General features: G+C 35.4%; 1 protein-coding gene across 1 annotated transcript in view; it reads left to right on the top strand.

The window, feature by feature from the left end:
• The first annotated feature begins 2,561 nt into the window (after positions 1–2,561).
• The window catches only part of LOC111514266 (zinc finger Y-chromosomal protein-like), a 38,038-nt gene continuing 28,027 nt past the window's right edge, over positions 2,562–12,572 (top strand). Inside the window, exon 1 of the mRNA XM_074186289.1 lies at positions 2,562–2,652. The gene's annotated coding sequence lies outside the window, so the exon portion shown is untranslated. The remainder of the gene's footprint in view (positions 2,653–12,572) is intronic.

The raw sequence follows: 12,572 nt of genomic DNA, 5'->3' as shown, positions 1-12,572 counted from the left end.
CACATCCTTCACTACATCGAGGAAGGTGAGAGCAGACCGATGAATACGCATTACTCTGCCACACGTCGTGGAGTGAACATGTCGCTCTCTAGCCGTTGAACGGTTATTGCTGTGACGTCACTCCACTACTAACTTGGTGCCCTCACACCGATGGAGCATTCATTACTTGGAGGATTTTCGAAGTATGCAGACGTATGTTTGTACATAGACAAACAAGCACATGATGAAACCCTGTACCGTGCATTCTCTTACACACACACACATACACACACAAAATCTCATATGAAAAAAAAATCTGAACGATCCATGCACCAGACACTTCAAGGTCACAACGCCTTGACTTCACTGCACAACAAAAAAAAGCAAATAACACGTCATATTGGTGGGGGAAGGATTAGAACCGGGAAAAAATTTCTGAACGATCCATACACCACACCCTTCAAGGTCACGTCACCTTGACTTCACCAAACAACAACCAATAAAAAAGCAATTATTACGTCATAGTGATGGGGGGAGGCTTAGAACCGGCTCAAATCTCCTACTGGCTTACTACACAAAATGCTCGATTTCGACCTGCCTTGGGCCTGATCTGGTGGATTAGGTCCTTTCTTAAAGGCAAAACAAAGGGAAATACAAGCTGGAGTGCCTCGAGGAGCTGTGCTGTCTTCACTACTGAAGGTTTCCCTATACGCCGATGATACGGCTCTCCTCGCTTCTTCCATGGGTCGAGGGTTGGCGGTCGTCTACATGCAACGCGCATTGGACGACCTCGAACGCTGGTACCTGGAGTGGAAGATTCGGGTGAATCCAGGAAAAACTCAGGCGATAGATTTGGGGAGACGTAACGTTTTTCCAGATACAAGAGTCACGATTTCAGGCAGGGAGATCGAATAGCAAACGCGAGTCAGATATCTAGGTCTTTGGGTAGACCGCCGACTCACCTGGGTACATCACATTGAACATATCAAGAGCAAAGTACAAATGAGGATAGCCGAACTCTATCCACTGATCAATCGAAACTCTAAGCTCAATCTTAAAAAAAAGATTTTATTATACAATACGATGTTCAAGCCTGTCATTATGTATGCTTCAGGCGCTTGGGGACAAACCGCTTCGTCAAACCTCTCCATTTTGGAAAGGTTGCAAAATAAACTAATCAGGATGCTGGTGAATGCTCCATGGTTCGTGCGGAATGAAGCCATCCGCAGAGATTTGAAGCTGTTAACTATACGGCAGTCCATTCAGTCGAGGAATCAGAGTTTTCGAGTCAGCGGAAACTCATGATAACCCATTAGTCAGGGAAGCTGTAGATTACACTATAGACGACCCCACTCGATTCAGATGGCCCCGTCGCTCGGTTGAGTAAAGGCCCCGCGACGTCTGTTAAAATGAACAGTTTGTTCATCAAATACCCCGGTCAGGAAGGGGTACACAAGGCCAGAGCGGCATAGATGTCATTGACCTTTATGTCGCCACCAAAACACCCTTCGTCATGAACCACTCGTCCTCCTGAAGAAAGACAGTTGAAAGGGTAAGGGATAAGTTTCCAACCTGATTAAGATGCTATCGTGTGTGCCGTCGACAATACTGCCAGTTCAAACTCGGCCATTCCTGACTAGTTGACGGCTGCTTCATTTCAACTGACACCAAAATAAATGTTGCCATTATTTACATCATTTGATCGAAGGAACCAGAAACCCTGCATTTTTTGGTAAATTTTTGTTTTGTGGACACCCGGCGATTTTGAAAAAATGTTTGCGTGTACTTACGTATTTTGATGCGTAGATTACGAATCCGAAAGAAAAAAGCAGAGCTCTCCCTTATTTACAAAGTTACGGCCCTTCAAAGTTCTGAAAAGGGCAACTTTTCAGCCTTCTTTTTCACAAAATAAACTATTTAAAAACACAAGTATTCATTCACTAGGTCACCTTTACAAATTATTCCTCCTTCTTTGACACTTTTCACTTCAATAATGAACATTGATTCGTAATCTACGCATCAAAATACGTAAGTACACGCAAAAATTTTTTCAAAATCGCCGGGTGTCCACAAAACGAAAATTTACCATGAATATTGCTGGAGTTTTATTCCAACACCAAATCGTAATTTTTTACACCTCGACACGTTTCGTTACCAAGTGATCATCTTCAAGAGAAAGAAAAACTTCCTTCTTGTTGGAAGATTGATCTTCTAAATAACTATAGACCAGTCGCTTTGCTATAAAATATCAAAAATCATGGAGATAGTCGTAAACCACCATATCCTCAAATATTTGGAAGGCTTCAACATAATTTCGTTATTTACTTTGGTAACACAACCGACAACTGATACAAAAGTAACGCTGATAAAGGATGGAAGAATGTGCATTAAATTTATAGAAAAGCTGAAAGTGAGAGAATAAACAAGCAAGTACTTCAATTCGAAAAAAATTTCGATGGATTGCTTAAAGACGCTGTTTCGAATTTACGAACTCTCCTAAAACCTCGAGTTTGTCGAGCGGTAATCGGCAACCCTGACCATAAAGAAACAACGGTTATTTTTCAACGATTTCAAGGTTCAAATTCAGAATTCAAGAATATAAATAATTATATAGAAAAATATTTAACATCGTATGAGGCCCTGAAAATCAAATTTTGAAGAGTTACAAAGGAGGTTAGTAAAAACCAAAGCTTATCCTTATTTATTAACAGCGTTGAAAGTACTTCCAAATATCACTGGAAAAAATATAAGTATATACATTTTTTTTGGGACAGATTCATTTTTATAGAAACACTAGGTAGAGCTAATTGCTCATACAACAACGAAACTTTGTGGGCTATTTCAATATACTATACTGGAAAGTATTGTAAAGCAAAAGTGACAAAGGAACTTTGAAAATAGTGATAATGTTACCATTTCACACCTTTGAAGAACTTGAGCTTTTAAGCAGACTAGGACCTGCCAATAGCAGTAGCAGAAATTCATTGTCAGGTTTGCCCATTTTACCGAGGATATATCTCACAAGTCTCATTATCAAAATCAGTTTTTCAGGTTCATTTGGCCCTTTTTCTTTAAAAAACAATTGTTTTCTTGTCGACGTTTCGAATTTAATTGAATTCTTCTTCAGAGCTCGAAAAGTACTCTTTTCGTGTTAATAATAATACTATTTTAGCATCCTGCAAATGATGCGCATAGATCTGTTGCAAAAGATAGAAATCGTTAGCCTTTTCAAAATCACCAAATAAAAGTTGAACTTGCTCTTTGAAAATGTAGAGTTCCTGGCAGAATGCAATGATGCTTCAATCTCGCTAGTAGTTTCAAGCCAGATCTGCTTCATACTTTTGCAGTTTTTCAATTGACATTTTCAAAATATTATTACCATTAATACCATGAATAAATATATAAGTAAGTATAAATGAATAAAAATGCAGAATTTATTTGAGATTTCGAGTTTTCAATAACTAGTATTATTCTCATGTATATTTGGCTGGGTTTGTAACTGGTTAACATTTCTGTGTATTTCTAATGAGGAATTAGAAATACACATAGATAGCCCCTAGATACTCTGCATTATTCAAAAAATGTTTTTTTTCAAAATATTCCACTTATCTATTTTTCAGAATTATTTCGATGATTGTAGCAAATATGGAAATGATGGATATTGGCCTATACTTGTCAATTTCTGTAATATCTCACTTTTTATGAATAGGAATAACTCTGGTAAATTTGAAACTATCTGGAAAAATGCCTTCACTGAAGATCTAATTGATCATGTTAATGGTACGAGAATTAGATCTGATGTTTGTCTTATGATATGGCAATTCATATCATGTGTATCTACCGACATGAAATTTTTAATGCATGCAACCTCATAGCTTGTGACTCCTGTCAGGAAAAAAAGTTGCATGGCACAGGAAGATGCTTGTATTGGATCAAGTATTTGTCTGATATATTGGCTAACTGCTTTATTATATTCATATATTTTGGAAGTTTCAGGGTTACTTTTAGTTTTTCTATTCAACTCATAGTTTATAATTTGCGAACTAGCCTTTGATTTGTTTTCTGATGTACTGATATAAAGTCCATATGAATTTCTTTTTGCTTCTTTCAATTTCTTTCTGTAGCTTTTCTTAAGTGAATTGTATGTCATCTTATCAGCAGGATTTTTCTTTGTATCATAAATACATTTTACTATTGAAAGTGTGTTCCTCTTCTTCTTCAGAGAATCATTGTACTATATAATTGGCGGTATATCTCCAATTTTACACTTTTTATATAGAAAGTGTACTCCCACATAATCAGCATCAATAACAACAAAGAAATTTACTACAAAGTTGGTACATTAATTTGTATTTTCAAAAATACCCCAATCAATACTCATGAGGAATTCTCTAAATTTCTTTATTGAGGAGTATGATAAAGACCTTTTCATAATTATGTCGGGTTTACATTCAGTGATTTTGTTTATAATTATATATTGTCGAATATGGTCGTCCTGTTCGTAACAGGAGAGAACCTGATCGATTAAGATATTGACTTTTTATATTGTACATATTTATGTTTTAATCCCAATTTCGGAGCGTGGTGGTGTAATGTATATGAATGTGCGGCAGTTGCCCCCGGCGCTGCCATGATATCAGCAGTGTGCGCATGTCTCCCCATCACGACCCGAATAGTGAAAAAAAGCAGACTTCTTGCATATATTTTACGATACACATTTTTCGCAGTAATATAACGGATACATAGAAGTATGTGTTTCATTTTAAGTCCAAACAAATATATTTCATCTGGGGACAAGTTTTCTTTGCTTTTTCAAAAAGTACTTTCGAATCGCGGGTGTGAATAATAAGTCAAATAAATAAAAATGGCCACAAGAGTTGATATTGGACTCAACTTGGTGTTCGATCCAAAAATATCCGAGTGGAGTGTGTTTGTCAAACGACTTGAACAATATTTCATCGCAAGAAATATTACTGAAAATACAATAAAACGAGCAGTTTTGCTATATAGCCTCGCGGAGGAGGCATACCAATCACTGGTTGATTTGTCAGTGCCAAACAAACCACAACAAAGTTAATATGAAGACTTAGTTAAACATCTGGACGGATATCACGACAAAACACTTGGTATGTGGTACTATGCCGCCCTAAAATTGAATAGTGAATCGGTTCAAGACTGGGCAGTGCGTTTAAAAAATTAGCTAGTAACTGTAAATTTGGCGCGGAACTGGACAACAAGCTAAGACATATTTTTATCACAAGGTATAATGAAGGGCGAGTAAAAAATGCGTTACTAGGCTTGAAAGCTGATGATAAGTTCAGTAAAGCCTTGGAGACGGCTCTTACGGAAGAAGCAACTGTAGTAGGCATTCAGGAAACGAAAATATGTATCCAGGTGAAGGAAGAATCAGGCGTGGAGGACGATTTTGAAGTAAATCGAATTCAAAAACTTCCCCGGCATCAACAAGGACAGAAAAACCAGCAACATGGAAGCCAGCTAAGCCAAGGTCAGTCCAACATGAGTCTGCATCAAACCGGATATAGAAGGCGAAATGAAGCGACATTGAGTAGTAGTGGCAGTGCGCGTGTGCCATGTTTTCGTTGTGGTAAAGGTCTTTCTCCAAATATCTGTCCATATAGGATATAGGGGATACATTTGTAACAGCTGTAATGTTAGAGATCATCTACGAGCGGTATGTAGGAATGTAAACAAACATTTGAACTTCTTGGAAACGGAAAATGTGACACCTGTTTTGAGTCTGGGCACTGAACATGATGTACCTATTTATATAGATATTTGGGTTGAGGGTAAAATGCTCAAATTCGAATTAGATTCAGGTGCAGCAGTTTCCGTTATGCCAGTTGATGAATATAATAAATATTTCAAAAGTTTCCATTATATCCAAGTGATATTTCGTTAGTAAATTTTGCTGGGGACAAAATTTATCCTTTGGGTAAAACCACTCTATCTGTTGAATTTGATAAGAAAATTAATGATTTGGATTTTTATATTGTGAAAGGTGATCGTCCAGCCTTGTTAGGGCGAAATTTCATCAGGCATTAAAACATAGGATTCAGAACCATTCATTTTGTGAATAATGATTTATTGGATAAGATAATGAAAGATTTTTCAACTGTTTTTTCTGGCAAGTTAGGAACATTCAACAAATTCAAACTGAAATTAAAAGTAACTGCTGCAGCTATTCCGAAAATTCACAAACCTAGGCCGTTGCCATTTTTGTTGAAGAATAAAGTGGAAATCGAGTTGAATAGATTAATGAGAGAGGGTATTATATCACCGGTAGAGTTTTCTGAGTGGGGCACTCCTATAGTTCCAGTTCTAAAAAAGAATGGAGGAGTGCTATTTGTTGTGATTACAAAATAACCATCAATCCTTATATACTAACAGATAAATATCCTTCACCAAGGATTGATGACTTATTTTCCAAGCCACGAGGGGGGCAGCAGTATTCAAAAATTGATCTCAGCCAAGCATATCAACAAATTTTACTTGAACCATCTTCGAAAAAATATACTGTAATTAGTACACATAAAGGACTTTTTATGTACCACAGGTTACCGTATGGCATTCCGTCGGGACCCTCGCAATTCCAACGCATGATGGAGCAGATTTTCATTGATATGCCTGGCATAGCAATTTTTTTAGATGATATTCTCATTACCGGAAAGACACAATGTGAATACATCGAAAATCTGTGTAAAGTTTTAAAAATCTTGAAAGATGTTGGCCTTACAGTTAAACGGGAAAAATGTGATTTTTTTTCTGATTCTGTATCTTACTTGGGATTCATTATTGATAGAGATGGACTTCATAAAAGTCCTGATAAAGTGAAGGCAATAGAAAAAATTCCAGAACCTCAGAATGTGACACAACTGAAGTTATTTCTGGGAACAATTAATTGTTATAATAGATTTATACCTAAATTACCTGATGTCTTGAATCCTCTATATGCATTATTGACGGAAAATTCAGTATGGAATTGGAGTAGTGATTGTAGTAGATAATTTTCTAAAATGAAGTCATTATTAGCTTCAAATTCAGTTTATTACGACCCAGATGTAGATATCAGTTTAACAGTTGACAGTTCAGACTATGGCATAGGGGCTGTTATTTCTCATACGTTCGAAAACGGTATCGAAAGACCGATTTGTTTTGCTAGTAGAACATTAACCAAATCAGAAAAGGGTTATTCTGCTCTAGATAAGGAAGCGACAGCAATTGTATGAGGAGTAAAAAAAAATTTATCAATACCTGTACGGCAAAAAATTAAAACTAATAAGTGACAATAAAGCACTGGTATCCATATTTGGGCCAAAAAATGGAATACCTTTGTTAGCAGCAAATAGACTACAACGTTACGCAGTTTTTTTAAGCGGTTTTGATTTCGACATAAAATATGTAAATACCAGTGAAAATATAGCTGATTTTTTGAGTAGATTGCCAATGAACGAAATATATTCAGAACGGGAGTCTGATGATATGATCGGTGAAGTCGTTGATATTGATTTCATTTCTTCAAATTCCGAAATTCCAGTAAACGTGAATAATGTACGAGATGAGACACTACTTGATCCAGTTTTGTCAAAAGTTTTGAAATATTTGAAAACAGATTGGCGAAATGAAATTGATTGTGAGTTGAAACCTTATTTTAATAAGCGCTTGGATCTGAGCATTGAAGAGGACGTTATAATGGGGTCACAGGGTTGTTATTCCGTCTTCACTACAGGCATTCATTATAAGAGAATTACACAATGCACATTTGGGAATAGTTAAAACGAAACTTCTAGCTCGATCACATGTTTGGTGGCCATCGTTAAATTGTGAAATTGAAAATATCAGTCGTAATTGTGATAAATGTCAGAAAATTCAGTCGAACCCTCCAAAAGTGCTCTTACAAGGTTGGAGTGTGCCTGATGGGGTGTGGTCACGTATTCATATACATTTTTGTAAAACAAAAAATGATTTCTTTTTGATAGTCTTAGATGCATTCTCGAAGTGGATCGAAGTTATACCCATGACTTCAATAACAACTTCTTCTACAATTAATAAATTGAGAGAATTTTTTCACGATATGGTTCACCTAAGACACTTGTTAGTGACAACGTCCGCAACTGACTTCAGCGGAATTTAAGCATTTTACTCAAGTCAATGGTATTCAACATATTAGTCCGCCCTTTTCGGCATATTGCAATGGCGCTGCTGAAAATAGCGTGAATACTGTAAAATCTTTTCTTATGAAAGAAATTGATTGTAAAAATATTAACCTATCACTTTCAATCTTTTTGCTTACATACAAATACTGTGCATTTGTCAACAGGAGAAACTCCTGCAAAGTTATTTTTTAGTAGATAGATAGATATGTTTATTCATCACTGAAGTTTTACAAGATACAGCATATAAACTTGTCTCCCTAAAACTTATCGGACTAGTCAGACATACAACAAATACAATTAGTATAAAAATAAAAGCATAAGCTACCCTATACCAATTTATATATACTATGAACAGAATGCTAAGAACTCGTCCATTGAACATAAAAGATCAAACAATTTTGATTTAAATAATTCAAAGCTCTCGATTTCACCCATTAGTGTGACTGTGTGATTATAGCCAATACTTCCCTGATACATATATGAATTCTGTCCCAGTGACAATTTCCTCAGGTATTTAGGATCTATCAGTTCGGGCAAGAGGCAAGCCATGTAAAAAATCTCTAATTTTGGTTTCATATCATTCGTCCAAAATAAATCGTCCTTAACAATCTAAAAAAAATGCCTAATAATTTTGTTATTTTTTATGCAGCATGAAATAAAAATTATTCACAATTTGCTTAACCTAAAACTTCAATATTTATGATCACAAAGTTTTTTGAAAAATAAGGTTAAATTGTTGAAGGCAGATAAAATATGAATAAAAACCAATTTTTTCGTTTCGATATCACATATTGTGAGATTGTTGAGACCAGTAGGTAAATCTGGATCAGGATTAGCATCCGGGCCATAATCCTCATCTGGTAGAGCATGCTCCTTAGTTTTTAGTTCTGGAAAGTTTTTATTCTTGCGTCTCCTGATTTTCTGAAGTTCACGTCTCCTTTTGATCTTTTCTACATATCTTTCAGTATAAAACAGATCTTTGCGTTTTCCAAGAACATTATAATAGTTCCCGGTAGAATTGAATGATATAGCAGCAGCTTTACAACGTATCGCATAGGATCTTCTACGGGAATAGTTAATTCCTTTTCCTCCAACAAATTTGCAGATGATGCCATTGTATTGTTCAGCGATATTGGTATCCAGATCCGCTATCAATGGTTGCATTTAAAACTAAGCGGTTGATACAAACTTCAATATCGTCCAATAGACCACACGCTCTCATGCTGAGGATATGATCAACTTCATTTAACCTTACAGAACACTTGAAATATGCTATCTCTTGACATTTTTCATGCTGTCCGAATACATGTGATGGAATATTCTCAAGGCCTCTGCATAAGTTTGCAACTTTTTGGACCAAAGAAGTTTTTTCTCTAATCCTGGACATCGTAGCAGATTTTATTGAGGTTCGTAGTCTTCTTCGACTAGTGCCTACGACTAGTTTCCTTAGGCCTGGAGGTACTGGCAAATTTTTTTAAATACTTTGCTTTCTATCTGTTAATTGAATTTTGATTATTATCTTCATTTCATTGCACAAATAAAAATGAAGTTGCCTGGAAAAAACACTTCTCCATCTGAGATGGGCGGGCTTACTTTAACTAATTTTGAAGGTATATTTTCAGATTATTTACCCAACATATAATTGCAGATTTTTTATTTACCTGACACTAAAATCAGAAAACTAACACTTCATTCCACATTTCAATTTCCTAATCGAATTCGTTCAAAAATAAGAGGGAAGAAGACAGATTAAAGAAAAGCACTGTAATAGGTCAAAATATAATCTGTACTTTCTAGGAGAAAATCACCCACCTCTCCTAAATCCTGAGCTATTCGAACCTCTTCTTGACCTGCTTCCTCCATGACCTTCCAAGCAGTCTCTTCAATGATATCAGCTACATTTTCGTGGTGATGCTGAAAAGTAGAGTTACTCATGAACGGTACATTTAAAATAGAGAGCATCTCATTTACTGTAGAGTAGCCATTTCCGGTTGAAACTGTGGCCAACGTTAAAACGCTATTTATGTCCATTCCTCCGTCGGTTTCTTCTATAATGGGTTTTCAAACCCATTTTATATTCATGAATTGGATACATATCACTCAATGTACAATCGAATGGTGGGTGCTTAGATATTTCTGCTAATTGCAGAAATAAATGAATATCCGATATCTGTCAAACGTCGCCCCTGCAGTTCATACCAGATAGATCAGAACGAATATATTTCTACCTTTGGGTAATCTTATCAGTCGTTTCCACATTTTGAACGGGTGAGGCTACGGCAGAGAGATATTTGCTACAAATTGACTGAACATCATCACTGATATTATCACTGAAAAATAAATGTTTGATTAATCTGCTGATGTATCCACAAGGAAGTACTATGTATGTTTCATGGGAATAATGGATTACCCTTCCGAAACTTGAACAGATGTTGGAAAAGTGGAATGAACTCTTCACTCTTTTTAGAATTGTCAGTAGTTGACTTTGTCGTACAAAAAACGAAATAATGATCTTTCTACAACCTACGACGAAAAGTAACTAATATAATAATGATAATCTACGAATTGACAGGTTTCGAATACCACATACTCGATGAGGCCAAGACCAACATGGGGATATCTGAAATGGTATATGTTCGATCTCAAAAGCTTGCTATCGAAATTATTATGTTTTTAGAAGTGAATCTTAATTTTTTAGTATTTAGCCTAGAGTTGCCAGCTCTAAAATTTGTACAACAAAACAGATTGTTTTATGGCATTATTTTAATTTTATGTATTGCTAACTAATCTTGTTTAAGTCATTCAATTTTTCATTATTCATAATCGGGGTTTTCCCCCGGGTGTTTCTAATCCACTTATGCTAATAAAATTCAATATTCCCAAATATATTTTCTCAAGCAACCCGTACATTTTAAATTTTTTAATTGTTCCTTGTATCCCTTATCTTGGAAATTACCCGCTATTATGATCTCTCCTACCTATGTTAATATAAACGTTTGTTTATACCTACAATCTGAAATCCCTTCTCTAACTGCCGATGTGGAACATGGCCATTTTGTAAAATTCATTTATTACGTTTCAAACCTTTTAACAGTACAGTTAGAATTAAATCTTGTCTTGTCTACAGTATATCTAGCTAGTTAGTTTTATTATCCTATCTTTTCACAAGAGTTATTGTAATTCTTGTGTGCATTGAGCGTTCATACTCACGATAAAACAATCGTGGGTCAAAACAGTATAAGACAGAGTTTTGGTTAAGTGAGCAAAAAAAATGGCGTAACACAAGGGCTATTCATTGGAAAGTATCGTATGGGATACGTCCGTTCAGTCATACCTCTTAATAACCAATTATTTAAGTACATATTTTTTCAGAAATTTTATACAGAAACTAAAAAGGTATTACAATTCCATTCAAAAGGTTTTCAAAAAATTTCTCTGGGAATACCTGAAAAACGTTAAGTTATAAATTGTTTCCCGGAAATCCTATGAACGAAAGGAAATTATAAATTTAAAGGAAATATATACCAAAATGAAAATAATAGCATTATCAAAACGTTTACTTTCCTACAATTTCATATTAATACTTCAATTATATGTGCTTGGTCGTAGGATAAATGAATAGTGCACATTCATACAATATGTATGATTCTTTATAATAAAAACTGTTTTTGAGAGATAACCGATTGCTCGTTTTGTCATATAAAAAAAATTGCATGCAAAGTTGAATTTCAATAAATTTGCCTTAATCATCGTTGCTCAGTTATAATGAAATCGTTCAAATTTCCAAAATGGTGTGATGAAACTAATTATTTGAATAGTCAGAAACACTTACCTTGTCATCAATGATTTCTTTCCGACATTTCTACGACTACGTCTTTTCTCACTTGCGAACAATCGTTTTCCCTCCGCAACGCCTATCCTGCCTTTTGTCTTTCCCATGATCACAAAAGAACCAAAAAGTATATATTTACTGAAACGTAATAACATAATTCGTATAAATACAAACTCACACTGATACAGTGAACGTAATATGTCTGCGCAAGATTCCGTACGCCTGTGGGTTCGGGGTGGTTTGCAATTGCAATATCGGAAAACGAATTCTCGGATGATTAGAGGGCGCCATGAACTGGATGCCGAAAATGCATTTTCTATTCTACTTCTCAATGGTTTAATTTGAAAATGTAATGATTTGGAAATGTACCGAATTTTTAAAACATATATTCACTGGAGGGAAACTCCCATTTTCCATTATTTATAAACAATCAAGTATAGATTTTTTTTTATTGAAGAAAAATCGAGAAACAATAGTTACCCATCTCAAGAATATTTTTTCGAAGCGATCGGTGTAAGCTGCATGAAAATCAAACAACTTTTCGTGAAATTATAAGTAAAATCGTTTCAAAGTGGGTATGGAATCCT

This window comes from Leptinotarsa decemlineata, unplaced genomic scaffold (genome assembly GCF_025532065.1).
Source record: "Leptinotarsa decemlineata unplaced genomic scaffold, Ldec_3_MD MMD2_tig00078422_RagTag_RagTag, whole genome shotgun sequence".
Lineage (NCBI taxonomy): Eukaryota > Metazoa > Arthropoda > Insecta > Coleoptera > Chrysomelidae > Leptinotarsa > Leptinotarsa decemlineata.
This window is presented reverse-complemented; position numbering and strand designations above follow the sequence as displayed.